Source organism: Bos grunniens, chromosome 7 (genome assembly GCF_055505025.1).
Source record: "Bos grunniens cultivar Pamir isolate PY7600 chromosome 7, Bosgru_T2T1.0, whole genome shotgun sequence".
NCBI classification, from domain to species: Eukaryota; Metazoa; Chordata; class Mammalia; order Artiodactyla; family Bovidae; genus Bos; species Bos grunniens.
The window spans coordinates 51,872,462-51,892,918 of NC_141171.1; the positions used below are offsets into that span (position 1 = coordinate 51,872,462).

Genomic DNA, 20,457 nt, shown 5'->3' on the forward strand with positions numbered 1-20,457 from the left:
CTAATCAGTGTAACCGACCGTGACGTAGGTAGCAATGCCCAGGTGACCTGCTCACTAACACCACATGTCCCCTTCATACTGGTGTCCACCTTCAAGAATTACTATTCGCTAGTGCTGGACAGTTCCCTGGACAGAGAGAAAGTGTCAGAATATGCTTTAACACTGATCGCGAAGGACAGGGGCTCGCCTTCCTTGTCCACCACGGCTAGCGTGTCCGTGGAGGTGGCCGACGTAAACGACAACGCGCCCGTGTTCGCGCAGCCCGAGTACACGGTGTTCGTGAAGGAGAACAACCCGCCCGGCTGCCACATCTTCACGGTGTCTGCGCGAGACGCAGACGCGCAGGAGAACGCGCTGGTGTACTACTCGCTGGTGGAGCGGCGGGTGGGCGAGCGCGCGATGTCGAGCTACGTGTCGGTGCACGCAGAGAGCGGCAAAGTGTACGCGCTGCAACCGCTGGACCACGAGGAGCTGGAGCTGCTGCAGTTCCAGGTGAGCGCGCGCGATGCGGGCGTGCCGCCCCTGGGCAGCAACGTGACGCTGCAGGTGTTCGTGCTGGACGAGAACGACAATGCGCCTGCGCTGCTGCCGCCTGGGCCAGGCGGAGGAACCAGCGCGGTGAGCCAGGTGGTGTCTAGGTCCGTGGACGCGGGCCACGTGGTCGCGAAGGTGCGCGCGGTGGACGCGGACTCGGGCTACAACGCGTGGCTGTCGTACGAGCTGCAGCTGGCGGCGGGTGGCGCACGCAGCCCGTTCCGCGTGGGGCTGTACACCGGCGAGATCAGCACGACGCGTGCCCTGGACGAGGCGGACGCGCCGCGCCAGCGCCTGCTGGTGCTGGTGAAGGACCACGGCGAGCCGGCGCTGACTGCCACGGCCACCGTGCTGCTGTCGCTGGAAGACAGCGGCCAGGCGCCCAAGGCCTCTTCGCGGGCGTTGTCTGGTGCAGCTGGCGCAGAGACGGCGTTAGTGGATGTGAACGTGTACCTGATCATCGCCATCTGCGCAGTGTCCAGCCTGTTGGTGCTTTCGCTGCTGCTGTACACGGCGCTGCGGTGCTCGGCGCCGCCCGGTGAAGGCGTGTGCGGGCCCGTGAAGCCCAGGCTGGTGTGCTCCAGCGCGGTGGGGAGCTGGTCTTACTCGCAGGAGAGGCGACAGAGGGTGTGCTCTGGGGAGGGGCCGCCTAAGACCGACCTCATCGCCTTCAGTCCTAGTGTTCCCCCAGGTTTGAATTCTGGAGATATTGGAGACCAACAGGAGTTTTGCGAGAATGTAAGTACAGTAATTCTGGGACGTATCATGCCTATTAATGTCAATCACGTAGTAGTTCACCAACAAATTACTACAAGTCCATTGCTTGAAATATTTGTTGTCTTTTTCTTGTGATGGTTTATTCTAAAGCACAATGGAAGTCCAGTCATTTTTATTTCTTTTCACCACAATCTTCTTAAACACACTTGAGAATATTATTTAGTTGTTGGAAATAATAATAATAGTAATAATGAAGTAGACTGTCACACCTTCCTGTAAATGAGCAAGGCTAAGTCAGCCAAGAAGGAAAGTATCACTGATGGAAATGGAGCATGTGGGTGAGGCTCAAATATTCTACTTCTCAATTTTGCAGTAAGTTCATTCTTCCTGTTCATTTTTTATTCTATATTATTTGGTGCCCTCCACTAATGTTTGTGCCTTCAAATTTTCCATAATAATGCATAGTTCCATAATTTGGTTAATTTGAGTTTAAACATGGTAGAATTCTTACCTTTCTATAAATTTGTGTATTACTGTCAGGCATGGGCTGTTAAGGTGGCTTAATTTTATAAATAATTTCATTTCTTTATAATCAATAGCATGCTTCTTTCATAAAGTAGGTAGAATTTTAGCCTTTCTTTTGGGTATGATTTTAGTTTTTTGCCTTTAATTCCTTCATGATTTAAACTCCCTTTCTTCATAGTCTTCAAATGCTTGAGATATACAAACTAAATTTTTTTCTAATATAATGATGGGTTTGCTAATTGCCCAATAGCTTGCTGCTCTCCTCCACATTAATTTGTTGATTTTTATTTGGAAGATTTATTTGAGCATTTATTATACTTCTATTTCTTGCATTCATGGTACCTATAATGAGGCTGTGGGAAAATTCATACTCCTTTGTCCTTTGAGTTTCAAACATGTCTTCTCGTACTTGCAGAACTGTGATACTTCTGTCCATGTTCACCAAGCAGCTTGGACTTCAAAATAACATTGCTTTAAATAACTTACGCCTAATAATCATGGAATATCTATAAAGGCACTTCCACTTGACAATGGTGCTGTTGACAACATTTCAAAATTTAACATTGTGTACTTAAATTTTTTTTAAACATTGTGTACTTTAGATACGTTTGATACAAATTTTTTTTTTGCTCCAATGCTATATTCATGTGAATGGTTTTCCCTAAAGAGGTCACAGAGAACTTGAAATTAGAGCTGTAAGGGTGTGAATCAAATAATGTGGAAGTTGATTTTGTTCTTTTTGGCTTAATTGTGCAAACTAGAGATTCTTTAATTGTATGGTATGGAGAAATAAATTATATATGATATATTTACATGTAGGTGGAGAACCACATTATAGATAGGGTAAAGTTAATAGAAATTCTGAGATAGCTATTTTCTACCCAGAAAGTAGGATGATTTCCATAAAGATGAACATTAGGAAATCTTCAGAAAAGGAAAAGTCATATCTTGGTTTATGGCACTGGAATCTTCTTTATCCACAGCTACAGAGTACACGAGTCAAGGATACAACATTGGTCACTAACTATAATCAACCACCACTATTTGAGATATTTCTATTTGTAAGATATCATATAAAGGGCTTAAATAATAATTTTATTTAAATCTTACAGCAACTTGTAAAGTACATTCAACTATCCAAGTTCTAAAGATTAGATAAGAGATGGTGAGATGCTTGTCTGTCTTGTCCATTGCCATCCAGTTAATATATGATGGAGATGATATTCAAATGCACATCTCTTAAAGAGCCATTCTTTTATTAACTGTACAACTTTTTAGAGTAAATCTTTCATCTAATGTTCAGTTGTGCAGTTGTGTCTGACTCTGTGCAACCCCATGGACAGCAGCATACCAGGCTTCCCTGTCCTTCACAGTCTCCCAGAGTCTGCTTAAACTCATGTCCATTGAATTGGTGATGCCATCCAACCATAGCTCTGGCTAGAAAAATCAAGCACAAGCTGTATACATGTTAATTCTCCTGTTTTACTTAGGAAAAAACCTCCATGATTATTTTCATGATTATAGTATAGTGAAGTCGCTCAGTCGTGTCTGACTCTTTGTGACCCCATGGATTGTAGCCTACCAGGCTTCTCCGTCCAAGGGATTCTCCAGGCAAGAATATTGGAGTGGGTTACCATTTCCTTCTCCAGGGGATCTTCCCGACCCAGGGATTGAACCCAGGTCTCCTGCATTGGAGGCAGACTCTTTAACCTCTGAACCACCAGGGAACAATACCATAACTAAGGTAGGAATTAAGGGTTTTTTTTTATGTTGGTAAGTGATTCTTTTCTCAGAATGTTCATGGTCATCATAATCATTTGTCTTAGTCAATGCCGTATTGAGATAGGAGATTTACATTATTAATAATTAAGGGTTGTCCAATAAGCACTGTTGATCACTTGTTTGGAAGTGATATAAATAAGCAAAATCATTTAATATATAAGGAAAAGCAGAAGACTGTGCTCTGCTACAGTCTTGCAGAACACCAAACCCAAATTATATATATATATATATATATATATATATATACACACACACACACACACAAACATACACACACGCATACTTATCCTTTTTATACTAATACAACAATAATTATGTTTTGACACATATATGTGGTAATATGATTATTTCTTGGATCCTAAATACCAGTGAAGGATCAGTAAGTGTTTCCAAAATTGTATACTTCAGTAATAGCTTTAAAGGTGTATATTCCCCATAAAAATCTTTGAACATGTGTGGGTCTTTCTTTCTTCTTCAGTCTTACTGTTGCCTGAGAGACTGTGCCAATTGAACAAATAATCTGTTATCAAATAACTGTATATTTCAGTGAGTCATGATAGCACAGAGTGAACATCACTGTTTATGTTCTGTAGTTTTGTAGATTCAATGCTGAATGGTACTTCTAATCCATTAATTTTGAAAAACCTACTGGTTTCCAAGAGTGGCTTCAAGATTTATTTTTGGTTCTATGTTTTCAATAAATAGTAGTACTAGATATATTATGGAATATTAGTGGATGATGAGGACTGGCAGAACATACTTGACTAGCAGGACATACAGCTGGAATTTAAGACTAACCATATTGATTTTGAAAAGGTCAGGGTCAAAGTTCCTTAGTCTTTTCAGTCAATCTTACAAAATCAATGTTAACTATATAGATGCAATTTCTTTTCACCAGCCTATTACCAGATCTCAGGCCCATTCCCAAAGATGAGTTCAAAGATACAATAATCTATTCTATAGGAGCTAGTTGAGATAATGAAATCTGAAGTATCACAGACAAAATGCAAAAGATGTGACATTGGTTCATATGATATATCCAACTCTTTTATGACTTGGTAGTCTTCCAGTGTCACTTAATATACTTGTGTAACATCTGGTTTGAATTTAGACATGTAATATAATCTCTCAGATAAACTTTCTCATATTTATTTCTCTACCTTTAAAAACTTCACATTGCATGTAACATCTCAATCTCAAGTTTACTTAGGGAAGTGGTTGGAAGTCCGTTGCTTCTTTCTTCTGCCAAATCTGACAGGCTTCAAATATCATGTTAGATCTACTGTTCTCTAGCCTAATGGTATACTTTGAAAATAGGCCTGTTTGACTGGTTGTTTTCTATTAATAGATGCATAACAGAATTCAGTGTCACAAACGGTCATTAGTCTGTTTTGTTAGTTTTTTAAGAAGGAATTTTAAATTTACTTTAAAGACAGTTCTAGCAGAATAATAATGTTGGGAAAAGAACAAATTTGAAATAAACAAAACAAGATTTGAAATTAGCAATAGAACATATGTGTGTATTCAAGATAAAAGAAAATGTTAACAATACAAATACTAGCAATTTTTTCACTGTAGTATTTTTAGATTGGATATGAACCATCAAAACTGTACAACAAAATTCTCAAGCTAGAGTGATATTTATCCTGAATCACTTTCTTCTCTCAGCTTTCACTGTACCCTTTTTTCCTTCCTCAAATCTCAAAGTAATATGAAACAATAAAGGACAAGTAACTAAATTACAACTTCAGGCAATGAAAATTCATCAGTTCCAATTTTCTAGTTGATATTTTATGAAATTGAATTTCCATTAACACTAAGGTCATTTAGCTTTTGGTTAAATCGATTATTTTCTGTTTTCTTTAGCACAATATTAGGCACTTAGAGGCAAAGTGTTTAAAAATAATTTCCCTTATTTTGGATAAACTTACAATCTCAAACCCAGAATTTTTTAAAAGAAGAAATTGGTCAGCTATTTTCATTACTATATCTTGATAAATATATAAAAGCCAGTGTTGTTGAGTGGAAATACCAATATGGCACAGAAGTTTTCATGGCAATTTTTATGTCATTGAATGGTAAAAAAGTTCAGTATGAAAGAAGTAGTCTTTCATATACTGACACCATTACATAAAGTAACAAAGTAATCATTTTGATAACCTGTTATTATATTGTTAGCAATTCAGCTTACATGAGAAATCATATATGCCAAATATAAATTTCATTTACATCAATAGACTTTTCTCTTGTGAATTCCATGTCTTAAATCACCAAATTTGAAATATATTTTTGTTTTTCTTGTTGTTCTTTACTGGATATAAAGTTTCTTGTAACAGGAACACAATTAAATGTAAATAACAACAAAGAATTAGAACTAATGAAAAATATAAATAGAAAGCAAGTACGAATAGTGCACATAGATAAAAATACAATATGTAGGCCTAAAGACTAAAGAATTGTTATTAAAGCTTCAAATTTGTCTTTGAGTTTCCTAGCAGCTGAAGTAACAAGGGAGACTAGAAGTAAAACAATTTTTATATGAGGAAATGTTTGACTCTTTTTTCATAAAGCTACCAATAGAATTGACCTCTCTCTCTCTCTCTCTCTCTCTCAGTGTGTGTATACGTGTAGATAAGTAAAAGCACTCTAAATCAAACATAGGAACAAACATTTCAGTTTGATGTTAATCAAGAAAAAAACGCCATTTCCCATATACCATCAATTTCAATATGACCTAAAATCTGAATGTTCCACAAATAAGCACTTTGGAAATATTTGGGAGATAAAATAGCTTGAAACACGTGAACTTATTTTTGTTCTCTTCAAGTAAAATTCTATGGTGTTGAATGTAGGGTACAATACTCACAATTTCAGGCACAAGGTGTCGCTCTTTACTTGGAGGAAGTAGTTCATTCAAGGGTTAGTCTGAGCTGCCAGGAACTCCCCATTTAAAGATTCTGTCATGCCGGATGCTACCGTTAAAGGATCCTTTGAAACTTCTCAAAGATTCAGCAAGATATTTCACCCGGAACTGGAGTCTATGGTACTCTAAGTGTAAAGTATCATATTTTGGAAGTCAGTATATGCGATGTCCGCGACTCAAAGAAGTGGATTGGGTAATGGGCGACTGCTGCTGTCGCTTCTGCTCCTCGCAGCTTGGGAGGCAGGGAGCGGCCAGGTCCACTACTCCGTCCCTGAAGAAGCCAAACACGGCACCTTCGTGGGTCGCATCGCCCAGGACCTGGGACTGGAGCTGGCGGAGCTGGTGCCGCGCCTGTTCCGGGTGGCGTCCAAAGGCCGCGGGGATCTTCTGGAGGTAAATCTGCAGAATGGCATTTTGTTTGTGAATTCTCGGATCGACCGAGAGGAGCTGTGCGGGCGGAGCGCGGAGTGCAGCATCCACCTGGAGGTGATCGTGGACCGGCCGCTGCAGGTTTTCCATGTGGAGGTGGAGGTGAAGGACATAAATGACAACCCGCCCGTGTTCTCTGTTAGAGAACAAAAGCTGCTGATTTCTGAATCTAAACAACCTGACTCTCGTTTTCCTCTAGAGGGAGCTTCTGATGCGGATATAGGAGAGAATGCTCAATTGACCTACCGACTAAGTAAAAATGAGTACTTTTCTTTAGAATTACTAATAAATAGTAAGCCGACTAAAAAACTGTCACTAACGTTAAAGAAGTCTCTAGACAGAGAGAAAACTCCGGAATTTAATTTACTGCTGACGGCTGTAGATGGAGGGAAACCAGAGCTCACTGGCACTGTTGAACTCTTCGTCCGCGTCTTGGATATTAACGACAATGATCCGGAATTTGAACAATCAGAATACAAGGTGAGATTGATGGAAAACGCAGCTAAAGAAACTCTTGTGATACAGTTAAATGCCACAGATCAAGATGAAGGAGTCAATGGGGAGGTAACATACTCCTTGATGTCAATTAAGCCCAAGGGAAAACCTTTATTTACACTAGATGAAAATAACGGAGAAGTGAAGGTCAATGGAACTTTAGACTATGAAGAAAACAAGTTTTATGAAATTGAAGTACAGGCCACAGATAAGGGGAATCCCCCAATGGCAGGTCACTGTACAGTCTGGGTTGAAATCTTAGATGCCAATGATAACTCCCCTGAAATCACTGTCACTTCCCTGTCTCTACCAGTACGAGAGGACACTCAGCCAAGCACTGTTATTGCGCTGATCAGTGTATTTGATCGAGACTCTGGTGACAATGGACAGGTAATCTGCTTTCTAACGCCCAACGTCCCCTTCAAGATCGTGTCTACGTTCAAGAACTATTATTCACTAGTGCTGGACGGCACCCTGGACCGTGAGAGCGTGTCTGTCTATAAGTTGGTGGTGACAGCGCGGGACGGGGGCTCGCCTTCGCTGTCCGCCACCGCCAGCATGTCTGTGGAGGTGGCCGACGTGAACGACAACGCGCCCGCGTTCGCGCAGCCTGAGTACACGGTGTTCGTGAAGGAGAACAACCCGCCCGGCTGCCACATCTTCACCGTGTCGGCGTGGGACGCGGACGCGCAGGAGAACGCTCTGGTGTCCTACTCGCTGGTGGAGCGGCGGGTGGGCGAGCGCGCGCTGTCGAGCTACGTGTCCGTGCACGCGGAGAGCGGCAAGGTGTACGCGCTGCAACCGCTGGACCACGAGGAGCTGGAGCTGCTGCAATTCCAGGTGAGCGCGCGCGATGCGGGCGTGCCGCCCCTGGGCAGCAACGTGACGCTGCAGGTGTTCGTGCTGGACGAGAACGACAACGCGCCTGCGCTGCTGCCGCCCGGGCCGGGTGGAGGACCCAGCGCGGTGAGCCAGGTGGTGTCTAGGTCCGTGGACGCGGGCCACGTGGTGGCGAAGGTGCGCGCGGTGGACGCGGACTCGGGCTACAACGCGTGGCTGTCGTATGAGCTGCAGCCGGCGGCGGGTGGCGCGCGCAGCCCGTTCCGTGTGGGGCTGTACACCGGCGAGATCAGCACGACGCGCGCCCTGGACGAGGCGGACGCGCCGCGCCAGCGCCTGCTGGTGCTGGTGAAGGACCACGGCGAGCCGGCGCTGACGGCCACGGCCACCGTGTTGCTGTCGCTGGAGGACAGCGGCCAGGCGCCCAAGGCCTCTTCGCGGGCGTTGTCTGGTGCAGCTGGCGCAGAGACGGCGTTAGTGGATGTGAACGTGTATCTGATCATCGCCATCTGCGCGGTGTCCAGCCTGTTGGTGCTCACGCTGCTGCTGTACACGGCGCTGCGGTGCTCGGCGCCGCCCAGCGAGGGCGCGTGCGGGCCCGTGAAGCCCAGGCTGGTGTGCTCCAGCGCGGTGGGGAGCTGGTCTTACTCGCAGGAGAGGCGACAGAGGGTGTGCTCTGGGGAGGGGCCTCCCAAGACCGACCTCATGGCCTTCAGCCCCAGCCTACCTCCGGGCCTGGATAGAGAAGTCGGAGAAGAAAGGCAGGAGGCAGGATCAAACCATTCTGGTCTGGTGAGTTCTATAAATCCTTTCCCTCTTCTTGAAGTTTATATTGATTGTTTAAAAAAATCCAGTTTATTTCATGGATGTCTTATACTTTGAGTATCTTTTAAAGAACGTTTGTTAGTGAAATGCCAAATGATACACATATCCAGTTTAATCATATAAAGTATTAGGCTTTATAGCCAGTAAATATCGTATTTCTCCTAATGTTTTGTTAGAACATGTTTAAAAAAAGATTCAAGAATGACATTTTTATCATCACTTTATTAGAAATAATTTCTTACTTTCAACTCATCTACCCAAATTACTTCATCATCTCTAGTCCTAATTATTGTAGATAATCACTATGGATTTTTAAAATTTTAATCATCCTCTTTGCTTTTTTAAACAAGCTTTAGGTTTGAGATTTTCACATTATTAGATCAATGATTCTTGTCACTTCAGGCTTGTATCAAAAATTTAACACTGTTAATTAGTTCTGAAAGGATTTTTCTTTTCTTTTTTTTTTTTTGGTTTTGAACATTCAGTTCAGTTCAGTTCAGTCGCTCAGTCGTGTCCGACTCTTTGTGACCCCATGAATCACAGCATGCCAGGCCTCCCTGTCCATCACCAACTCCTGGAGTTCACTCAGACTCATGTCCATTGAGTCGGTGATGCCATCCAACCATCTCATCCTCTGTCGTCCCCTTCTCCTCCTGCCTCCAATCCCTCCCAGCATCAGAGTCTTTTCCAGTGAGTCAACTCTTCTCATGAAGTGGCCAAAGTATTGGAGTTTCAGCTTTAGCATTGGTCCTTCCAAAGAACACTCCTTTAGAATGGACTGGTTGGATCTCCTTGCAGTCCAAGGGACTCTCAAGAGTCTTCTCCAACACCACAGTTCAAAAGCATCAATTCTTTGGTGCTCAGCCTTCTTCACAGTCCAACTCTCACATCCATACATGACCACTGGAAAAACCATAGCCTTGACTTGACGGACCTTTGTTGGCAAAGTAATATCTCTGCTTTTTAATATGCTATCTAGGTTGGTCATAATTTGCCTTCCAAGGAGTAAGCGTCTTTTAATTTCATAGCTGCATCACCATCTGCAGTGATTTTGGAGCCCCACAAAATAAAGTCTGACACTGTTTCCACTGTTTCTCCATCTATTTCCCATGAAGTGATGGGACCAGATGGCATGATCTTCGTTTTCTGAATGTTGAGCTTTAAGCCAACTTTTTCACTCTCTTTCACTTTTATCAAGAGGCTTTTGAGTTCCTCTTCACTTTCTGCCATAAGGGCAGTGTCATTTGCATATCTGAGGTTATTGATATTTCTCCTGGCAATCTTGATTCCAGCTTGTGCTTCTTCCAGCCCAGCATTTCTCATGATGTACTCTGCATATAAGTTAAATAAGCAGGGTGACAATATACAGCCTTGACAGACTCCTTTTCCTATTTGGAACCAGTCTGTTGTTCCATGTCCAGTTCTAACTGTTGCTTCCTGACCTGCATATAGGTCTCTCAAGAGGCAGGTCAGGTGGTCTGATATTCCCATCTCTTTCAGAATTTGCCACAGTTTATTGTGATCCACACAGTCAAAGGCTTTGGCATAGTCAATAAAGCAGAAATAGATGTTTTTCTGGAAATCTCTTGCTTTTTCTATGATCCAGCGGATGTTGGCAATTTGATCTCTGGTTCCTCTGCCTTTTCTAAATCCAGCTTGAACATCTGGAAGTTCACGGTTCACGTATTGCTGAAGCCTGGCTTGGAGAATTTTGAGCATTTCTTTACTAGTGTGTGAGATGAGTGCAATTGTGTGGTAGTTTGAGCATTCTTTGGCGTTCATCATATATCTATTGTCCATTAAATAATCCTCAGTCTTAACTCTAACAATAAGATAAAACCTGTTTTCATATTATTTGTGGTAAAAGAATGCAGTCTTTTGTCCTAGTGTGCTTATTTCATTGAAATAATATAACTAAAATTTCTGTCCATTTTTAATTTTGTTCTCTGACATGGGGAGAGATTTATCTACTATGTACTGAAACAAAGCTCCCAGGTTTATGCTGCCAGAGTAACTAGGCAAATAAGGTTATTGATATTCCTCAATCAAGTCATTCAAACTTGCTAAAGGCATGCATATAGGCCTCTAACATCTGCAATATATGCTGCTGCTAAGTCACTTCAGTTGTGTCCGACTCTGTGAGACCCCATAGACGGCAGCCCACCAGGCTTCCCTGTCCGTGGGATTCTCCAGGCAAGAACACTGGAGTGGGTTTCCATTTCCTTCTCCAATGCATGAAAGTAAAAAGTGAAAGTGAAGTTGCTCAGTCATGTCAGACTCTTTGCGACCCCATGGATTGCAGCCTACCAGGCTCCTCCATCCATGGATTTTCTAGGCAAGAGTACTGGAGTGGGGTGCCATTGCCTTCTTTGCTAGTTGGCATTATTTCCTAGTTTCTGGATTTATCTAGACAGAAAAAGTTAATTCTATCAAAGTGAAGCCTATTGACATTTATCAATTTCTTTCATTTTAAATTTCCTATCCTTAAGTGCTTTATTACTGGCATTTGTAAAAGTTTCTTTCCATGTAGTATACCCATGTATATACATGCCCATGTACCACATCTGAAGATTCTAGCAAAAATCATTTGCCTCTAGGTCATCCTTCTAATTCAGTGGTTCTTAGCCACATGTAGGATGGTGCAATTGCTGACCTCTTTTGAGAAGCTGATGAAAGTCATTCTCCCTTTAAAATTACATAGCAACCCACTTGGCATAATAGTCAAGGACTCCATGCTGAAGCTCATCCTTGGGCCTCTGTTTATGAAACTTTGTATGTCAAGATTAATTGTCTAAAAACATTCTTTATTCAAAATTAGTCAATAAGATTAAAATATAAACTATTTCAGGCTCAAAAGTAATTAATCATATCATTTATGAAAGTTTGTAAATATAAATAAATGTGAATGTTTTGTAGGGCATGTATTATTACCCATTTCCAAACTAACTTCTTGGAATGATTCAACATCATTTTAATTTAATATAAAACATATTAGAATGTTTTAAGTACAGGTTAAAAGTTTGCAAATTGTTACTATTGCATAATATATAAGTAATCAATACACATTTTAGATAATTCCAAGTTATGTGGATGAATTTCTACAAATTTAGTGTCTTTTATACTTAATTTAAATTTCAGGATTACATTCTAGAATGCAAAATTGTTATTTCATTCTATTTTGTAGTTTGATTGTTTAAGTATTGAGCTAACTTTGGATTTTTATATCTGTTTAATCATTTAGTTATGTCTAACAGTGAGTGAGAATGCATTGGGTCTCCTGAATACATTACAATAAGGTTCCTTGTGAATTATGGTACATTGACATTTTTGAAAATGGAAAATATAAAATGAATAAGCTTGATGGTGATAGACAGTTTGAATAGTCCCATAGCATCAAAATTCAAATATGTGTTTCATTAATTCAGAGTGAGTGTGGTAGTTGATTTAAGTTATTTTATACTTGTAGAATCATTCTTGGTTATTATTTTCTGGCTCTTTAAAAGTTTCACTTCTCAGTTTCCTTTATTATGCATTAAAGAATGGTGAGAAATTATTGGTTTAAAGATTTTGATTTAAATTTAGATGAACTTCTAAATAATATGCTTTTTTTTTTTTTTTTACAACTAGCTGTAGGATCTTATCTGTGTTTTGTTTTCCCTTAAAGCTAGTCTTGAATTACTGAATAAAATTATTGGAAATATTTTGATTCTCCCTTGAATCATAGTCACCATTGTGGTCTTCTGAAGAGAAGCTTATTTTATATAACTACTAACTGGCCTAGAAGGAAGGATATAGAGGGAAACAAAATGGTCACTATGAAGTTCATATTCTTTTGACTTTAGTCAATGAGATTGGGCTCCAAAACATTTCATAAGATCTTTTTCAGATTAGTGCTCTACTACCACTTCAGAATACCGTGAAATTTGGAGGTTTTAACTCAACATTTTACATGAAAATGCTTTAATCATGCTAGAGTAAAATATTCTAGAATCTGCACCCACAATTCATTTTTCAACATATTATAAGAATGAGAGCAGTTGTATGAAAAGTCATCACATGTGAGCATCAAGGAACCAAAAATAACATCTTCCGTATTTATGATGAATTCTAATATTGGCCATATTTATGAATAAAATAATTTATATGAATGAAATATTTTCTCCTTTACTAGACAAGGAAATTCTTGGCTTTCTCATAAAGACTTAGAATGAAGTGCTTGTGAAGGATAAAAATCATTATGAATGTGAATTGTAAGCAATATAAGGGCCAGGGCAGTGTTCTCAGTCATGTCTGACTCTTTGAGACCTTATGCACTGTAGCCTGCCAGATTCCTCTGTCCATGAAAATTTCCAGGCAAGAATACTGCAGTGGGTTGCCATTTCCTACTCCAGGGCATCTTCCCCACCCAGGGATCAAACCCAAGTCTCTTGCATCTCCTGCACTGGCAGGTGGATTCTTTACCACTTTGTCACCTGGGAAGCCCAATGGCAGGGGTGATGTATATTATTCTCCATTTTATTTTCCATGAGAGCTAGCTAACGAGTAACTTCTGACATGCCACATTTCAATGATTATTTTGTGATAGACTTTGAAGCAGAATTATTTTTAAAACTGAAGTATAATAGAAGTATTTGTGCTTTGTTAAGAATATTATATATATTAAATAAATAGGTATTTGCAAATGATCCATTAAACTACCCAAAAAGTTGAAACAGATTTAAAGTGAACCAAGAAGTGGCTAAACCAAAAAGAACCTCAGGCTCTTTCTTGTACTTACATAATCAGTCACATGATGTCGCTGTATACTCAAAAGGTGAAAAGGGAAAACTGTCTCCAAGTCCAGATTCCAACAATCCACAGAATAGGATAGACTCCATATTGACCGGAAGGCTGGGTAAAATTTACTGAAGATATACTTACGGAAGGGGAGACTGGTCATAAATGTTGGCAGGCGAACTATCCCTTAAAACTGACAGTCTCACCTCAGAGATCTCTTTATCTGCAATGGTGCTTTCTTGGCGAGGAGGCTCCGAAGCTCGGAGCCTGCTACTCTCGGTTTTGCTCCTCGCAGCCTGGGAGTCGGGGAGGGGCCAGGTCCATTACTCGGTTCCCGAGGAGGCAAAACACGGCACCTTCGTGGGCCGCATCGCCCAGGACCTAGGACTGGAGCTGGCAGAGCTGGTGCCCCGCCTGTTCCGGGTGGCATCCAAAGGCCGCGGGGACCTTCTGGAGGTAAATCTGCAGAATGGCATTTTGTTTGTGAATTCTCGGATCGACCGGGAGGAGCTGTGCGGACGGAGCGCGGAGTGCAGCATCCACCTGGAGGTGATCGTGGACCGGCCGCTGCAGGTGTTCCATGTGGAGGTGGAGGTGAAGGACATTAACGACAACCCGCCAGTATTCAGAGGAGAACAAAAGCTACTCATTTCTGAATCTGCGCCTTTGGAGTCTCGTTTTCCTCTAGAGGGCGCTTCTGATGCGGATATCGGCCTAAACTCTCTTCTGACCTATAGGTTAAGTCTAAATGAGTATTTTACTCTTAAACTAATAACGAAAACCGACAAAAGTATATTGCCTGAACTCATTCTTCGGAAGTCACTGGATAGAGAAGAAATACCAGAACTTAATATGTTGCTGACCGCTCTGGATGGCGGTAAACCCCAGCTAACAGAATCTGTTCAGATTCAAATAACCATCCTGGATGTTAATGACAATGCTCCTGAGTTTGATAAGCCTGGCTATAAAGTGGTGCTGTTTGAAAATGTCCCAAACGGCACCAGAATCATTCAACTAAATGCTTCTGATCTAGACGAAGGACCAAACAGAGAAATTTCCTATGGAATCAGAACGATTCTGCCACTGAGTGAGAAATGTATGTTTTTAATAAATCCACAAACAGGTGAAATTAGAATTTACGGGAAACTGGATTTTGAAGAGAATAATGAGTATGAAATCCAGGTTAACGCTATTGATAAAGGGATTCCGCCCATGGCTGGTCATTGCACGGTCCTGGTGGAAGTTCTAGACCTGAATGACAATACCCCTGAGGTAATGATCACTTCGCTGTCGCTCCCAGTGCGGGAGGACGCTCAGGTGGGCACTGTCATTGCCTTGATCAGCGTGTCCGACTGTGACTCCGGCGCCAATGGACAGGTGACCTGCTCACTCACACCACCCCATATCCCCTTCAAGCTGGTGTCCACCTTCAAGAATTACTATTCGATAGTGCTGGACAGCGTCCTGGACCGCGAGAGTGCGTCGAACTATGAGGTAGTGGTGACAGCGAGGGACGGCGGCTCACCTTCTCTGTCGGCCACCGCCAGCGTGTCCGTGGAGGTGGCCGACGTGAACGACAACGCGCCCGCCTTCCCGCAGCCCGAGTACACGGTGTTCGTGAAGGAGAACAACCCGCCCGGCTGCCACATCTTCACGGTCTCGGCGCGGGACGCGGACGCGCAGGAGAACGCGCTGGTGTCCTATTCGCTGGTGGAGCGGCGGGTGGGCGAGCGCGCGCTGTCGAGCTACCTGTCCGTGCACGCGGAGAGCGGCAAGGTGTACGCGCTGCAACCGCTGGACCACGAGGAGCTGGAGCTGCTGCAATTCCAGGTGAGCGCGCGCGATGCGGGCGTGCCGCCCCTGGGCAGCAACGTGACGCTGCAGGTGTTCGTGCTGGACGAGAACGACAACGCGCCTGCGCTGCTGCCGCCCGGGCCAGGCAGAGGACCCAGCGAGGTGAGCCAGGTGGTGGTGCGGTCGGTGGGCGCGGGCCACGTGGTGGCGAAGGTGCGCGCGGTGGACGCGGACTCGGGCTACAACGCGTGGCTGTCTTACGAGCTGCAGCCGGCGGCGGGCGGCTCGCGCAGCCCGTTCCGCGTGGGGTTGTACACCGGCGAGATCAGCACGACGCGTGCCCTGGACGAGGCGGACGCGCCGCGCCAGCGCCTGCTGGTGCTGGTGAAGGACCACGGCGAGCCGGCGCTGACGGCCACGGCCACCGTGCTGCTATCGCTGGAGGACAGCGGCCAGGCGCCCAAGGCCTCTTCGCGGGCGTTGTCTGGTGCAGCTGGTGCAGAGACGGCGTTAGTGGATGTGAACGTGTACCTGATCATCGCCATCTGCGCGGTGTCCAGCCTGTTGGTGCTCACGCTGCTGCTGTACACGGCGCTGCGGTGCTCGGCGCCGCCCAGCGAGGGCGCGTGCGGGCCGGTGAAGCCCAGGCTGGTGTGCTCCAGCGCGGTGGGGAGCTGGTCTTACTCGCAGGAGAGGCGGCAGAGGGTGTGCTCTGGGGAGGGGCCTCCCAAGACCGACCTCATGGCCTTCAGTCCCTGTCTTCCAGCGTCTGGAGAAGATTGTTTAAATCCTTCCAGTGAAGTAAGTCCTTGGTATCATTTAAGTATGTTAGTCATTTTGTAGGTTTCATGTATTAGCCCAAATTTTCAAGCATTCAGTTCAGTTCAGTCGCGTCCGACTCTTCTCTACCCCATGGATGCCAGGCTTTCCTGTCCATCACCAGCTCCCAAAGCTTGCTCAAACTTATGTCCATGGAGTCGGTGATGCCATCCAACCATCTCATCCTCTGTCGTCCCCTTCTCCTGCCTTCACTCTTTCCCAGCATTCCATTTAATCTTTTCCAATTATTTTCAGCATTTCAAGCATTAAATAATTGGAGAGGATAAAATGGAGGCCATGGATAACCAGATTTAAAGTTTCCTGGCTCTATAATTTTTCATATTATCTATGAATTTCTAGCCTTGAAAGAAATAAGTACATTTGAGTAAAAACTAAGTTCTGATAAATTTATTTTTAATTTGTACTCAATTTCATAATTAAATGAAATTTGCAAGGTTAGTGTAGAGAGTTCCCAGATATCATAAACTAGATTCCTTTACTGCTCTTTACATGCATAGACTTGTAAAATAGTCTTCTTGATCACCAATCTAGTTGCAGTACAATCCCCTTTCAAGTATAATAACAATAATAAAAATTGTTATCAATTCTAAAATGAGTAATTTGTTATTGCTCCCATAGAGTACCTTTCTTTCCATTGTGATTGGCTGCAGTACTGTTGTTATTTACATAAAATATGCCATTTAAAATATTGTAATATCTATCTAAAGCAGGATGCACCTTATAATTAATAGTTTATAACAATTTAACTGATTCTTTTTCTTGGTAGCACACAAATAATGACACATCTTACAATTAGTAACATTGATTTGATTCCATAAAATATAAGAATAGTTATTCAGGACTTGTCTGGTGGTCCAGTGGCTAAGACTCTGCATTCCCAAAGCAGGAAGACTGGGTTTGATCCCTGGTCTGGGACCCAACACAACCAAAGAATATTTATCACCCCCTATTTTTTCCAGGACCTGTTCTAAGATCTTTAATTGTATTATCTCATTTAGTTATGAAATCACCCCTACAGTGCAGGTATAATATTTATTATTAGCATTCTACTGATAAGAAGTCGGAAACTTAAGCCACATAGATCAGGCAAAGTGACACAAACCCAGTTTTGGAGGATCACCAACCCATTATGGCATGCTACTGCTCTGATACAATTATTGGGTGAATCTTCTAAAAGTGTATTTTACATCTTGTAATTTTCTTCCACACAAAGCCTTTCCAGAGTGTTTTTTAATGTGAGGGAAAGAAGTAAGTAAAAAGGGAGATACTGAAAATCAGACAGGCAGAGAAGGAATGAAGATGAAGATGAAACATATGAATGAGAATAGAGAAAAAAATTAAGACAGTAGGGTTGGCCTTAAAAGTGGCACGATTTTTCCTTAGTAGTGAATGAATAATAGAGAATATAAAGAGAAATGTCAACATAAGAAGAGAGCCATTGAGTTTGTATTTGATGACTTATCTTTCTGGGTAAGTCATCTGAGAACCACATGGTTGGAATGAGGTTGGGAATTTGAGAAAAAAGAAGAAAGTATGGAAGAATCTCTATGGGCAGGAATTATGAATTCACTTGAGGGGTCAATTGAGGTAAAGGTGAGCATAAACTTGTAGAGAATATAGTAATGTTAAGTGGCTAATGAACTGAGGAGTTCAATAGAAAGCATTGAGAAAATGAATAGTTAGGCTGTGTATTGAAAGGTAAAGAAAATGTTAAAGAGAGGTGATATAAGAAGATATGTACCTATAGGGTATCTGAAAGGGCATGTTTTATTTTAATTTTTAAAATTTTAATTTGTGTTAGAGTATAGCCAATAAACAATGTTGTGATAGTTTCAGGTAGACAGCAAAGGGATTCAGTTATACATACACATGTATCCATTCTCCCCCCAAATTCCCCTCCCATCCAGGCTACCACATAATATTGATCAGAGTTCCCTGTGCTATGCAGTAGGTTCTTGTTGGTTACCCATTTTAAATATTTCAGTGTGTACATGTCAATAGCAAACTCCCGAACCATTGGAAAGGCATGTTTTAAATGGTTGACTGTGTATTCTAGGTTAGATGGAGAGGTAAAAAAGACAAAGTAGGGCCTAATAGACAAGAACAATTAGAATCAAGAAACTATTCCCATTATAAAAGTAAAGGTGTGTTAATAAAAGTAATGGAGCAATGAGGAGAATGATGGTGAGAGAGTATCAAATACTCACATTTTCAGAGGCGAGCAAAGGTTCAGAAATGAACCCAACTCTTATTTCCTGCAGAGTTGGGCACAAAACAGGCAAGAGAGTTATGGAGCTATACTTTTTCTTTCCTAGCCCTGTTGGCATGGAACTTGGTGACTTGGTAAAGATAAAAGTAAGATTCCCTCCCTTTCTTCCTTGCTAGAGGTTTGTTAACATCTGTATCTACTTGTTGTTACTTGGAAAATCAGAGTCAACTTAAATGATAGTAGGAAATTCCCCAGTAATGGTATAAGTTAGGGAGAAAGAAAGGGGAAGTTTAACCTACTGGTAGTAATTCCATTTTTAGCAAATACATGAGATACTAGTTCTTGGCATGTTTTATACAAAGAAAATCCAGGACTTCAAAGTATTGTTATATCTAAATGGTCAATATTGTGTGTTTATGTACATACACACTCACATACAAACTCATATTTACATTGATGGACATTTTCTTTCAATACAAACATTTTATCCAAATTTACAATCATGTTTGGGGGAAGTTAAAAATATTGTATTATTTAAAATCTGGTATATCAGTTACCGAATTTTCCATGTTCATTTATTTCATTCTTATGTGATTCGTTATGTTTCTGCTTGGAGTCAAGGGAGTTGTGTGAGTAGGTCTCAAAAATATTACAGGAAAAGGACAGTCCCACCAAAATCTACAAAGCTATTAAGAACTAGAGTCTGATTTCCAAAAGCGAATGTGGACTACTACCTCTTTTTACAAATTCTGCACCACGTTTTACACATGCAAAAATGTTTTTGTGGAAAGATGGAACTCATCAACCGATTTCAACTAGAAGCCAATGCTGAACAGAATACAGTGATTTACTGTTGCTGGAGAGAAAAACATTTAATCTTCCATTACGTATTTGCAGTGAAAAATGTCATGAAATGCAAGAAGAAAAAATAAATCCCCTACGGCAACGGAAATTATGAACTGAGTCGTTATTACACTTACACATTCATGCGCATGGTGTCGCTCTTCACTGAAAACAATTCCGCGAAGAAAGCGCCTCCGCTCCTTCCTTCTTGGAGAAAATTGGGCAGATAGTTGAAAACCTCCGCGAATCCTCCCGCAATAGAAGGCCGTAAAATTAGACCTTGAGGGGCATTTGAAGTAAGGTAGCCTATAGACTTCAGATATCTTTAAAGGCTTTTGAGTGTACCATGCTGATTTCCTGGAGAGAAGGCCCAGGAGCTCGGCTTTTGCTGCTCTCGCTTCTGCTTCTCGCAGCCTGGGAGTCGGGGAGCGGCCAGGTCCATTACTCGGTTCCCGAGGAGGCAAAACACGGCACCTTCGTGGGCCGCATCGCCCAGGACCTAGGACTGGAGCTGGCGGAGCTGGTGCCCCGCCTGTTTCGGGTGGCGTCCAAAGGCCGCGGGGACCTTTTGGAGGTAAACCTGAAGAATGGCATTTTGTTTGTGAATTCTCGGATCGACCGGGAGGAGCTGTGCGGACGGAGCGCGGAGTGCAGCATCCACCTGGAGGTGATCGTGGACCGGCCGCTGCAGGTGTTCCATGTGGAGGTGGAAGTTACAGATATTAACGACAACCCGCCTGTGTTCCCAGAAAGTGAAAAAAGAATAATCATTGCTGAATCTAGACCTCCGGAAACTCGGTTCCCGCTAGATGGCGCATCTGATGCAGATATTGGAGTAAACTCCGCCTTGACGTACCGAGTCGATCCCAACGATTATTTCACTTTGGACACACAAAACAGTCGTGAACAAATGTCTTCGTTATCA

The 20,457-nt window shown here is 42.5% G+C and overlaps 3 pseudogenes; all 3 read right to left on the reverse strand.

Moving 5' to 3' along the window:
• LOC147369520 (uncharacterized) lies at positions 1–2,212 on the reverse strand (annotated as a pseudogene).
• Positions 2,213–7,710: 5,498 nt separating this feature from the next.
• On the reverse strand, positions 7,711–14,009 carry LOC147369521 (uncharacterized; annotated as a pseudogene).
• A 1,082-nt stretch (positions 14,010–15,091) lies between these two features.
• LOC147369522 (uncharacterized) lies at positions 15,092–19,683 on the reverse strand (annotated as a pseudogene).
• Between the last annotated feature and the right edge of the window lie 774 nt (positions 19,684–20,457).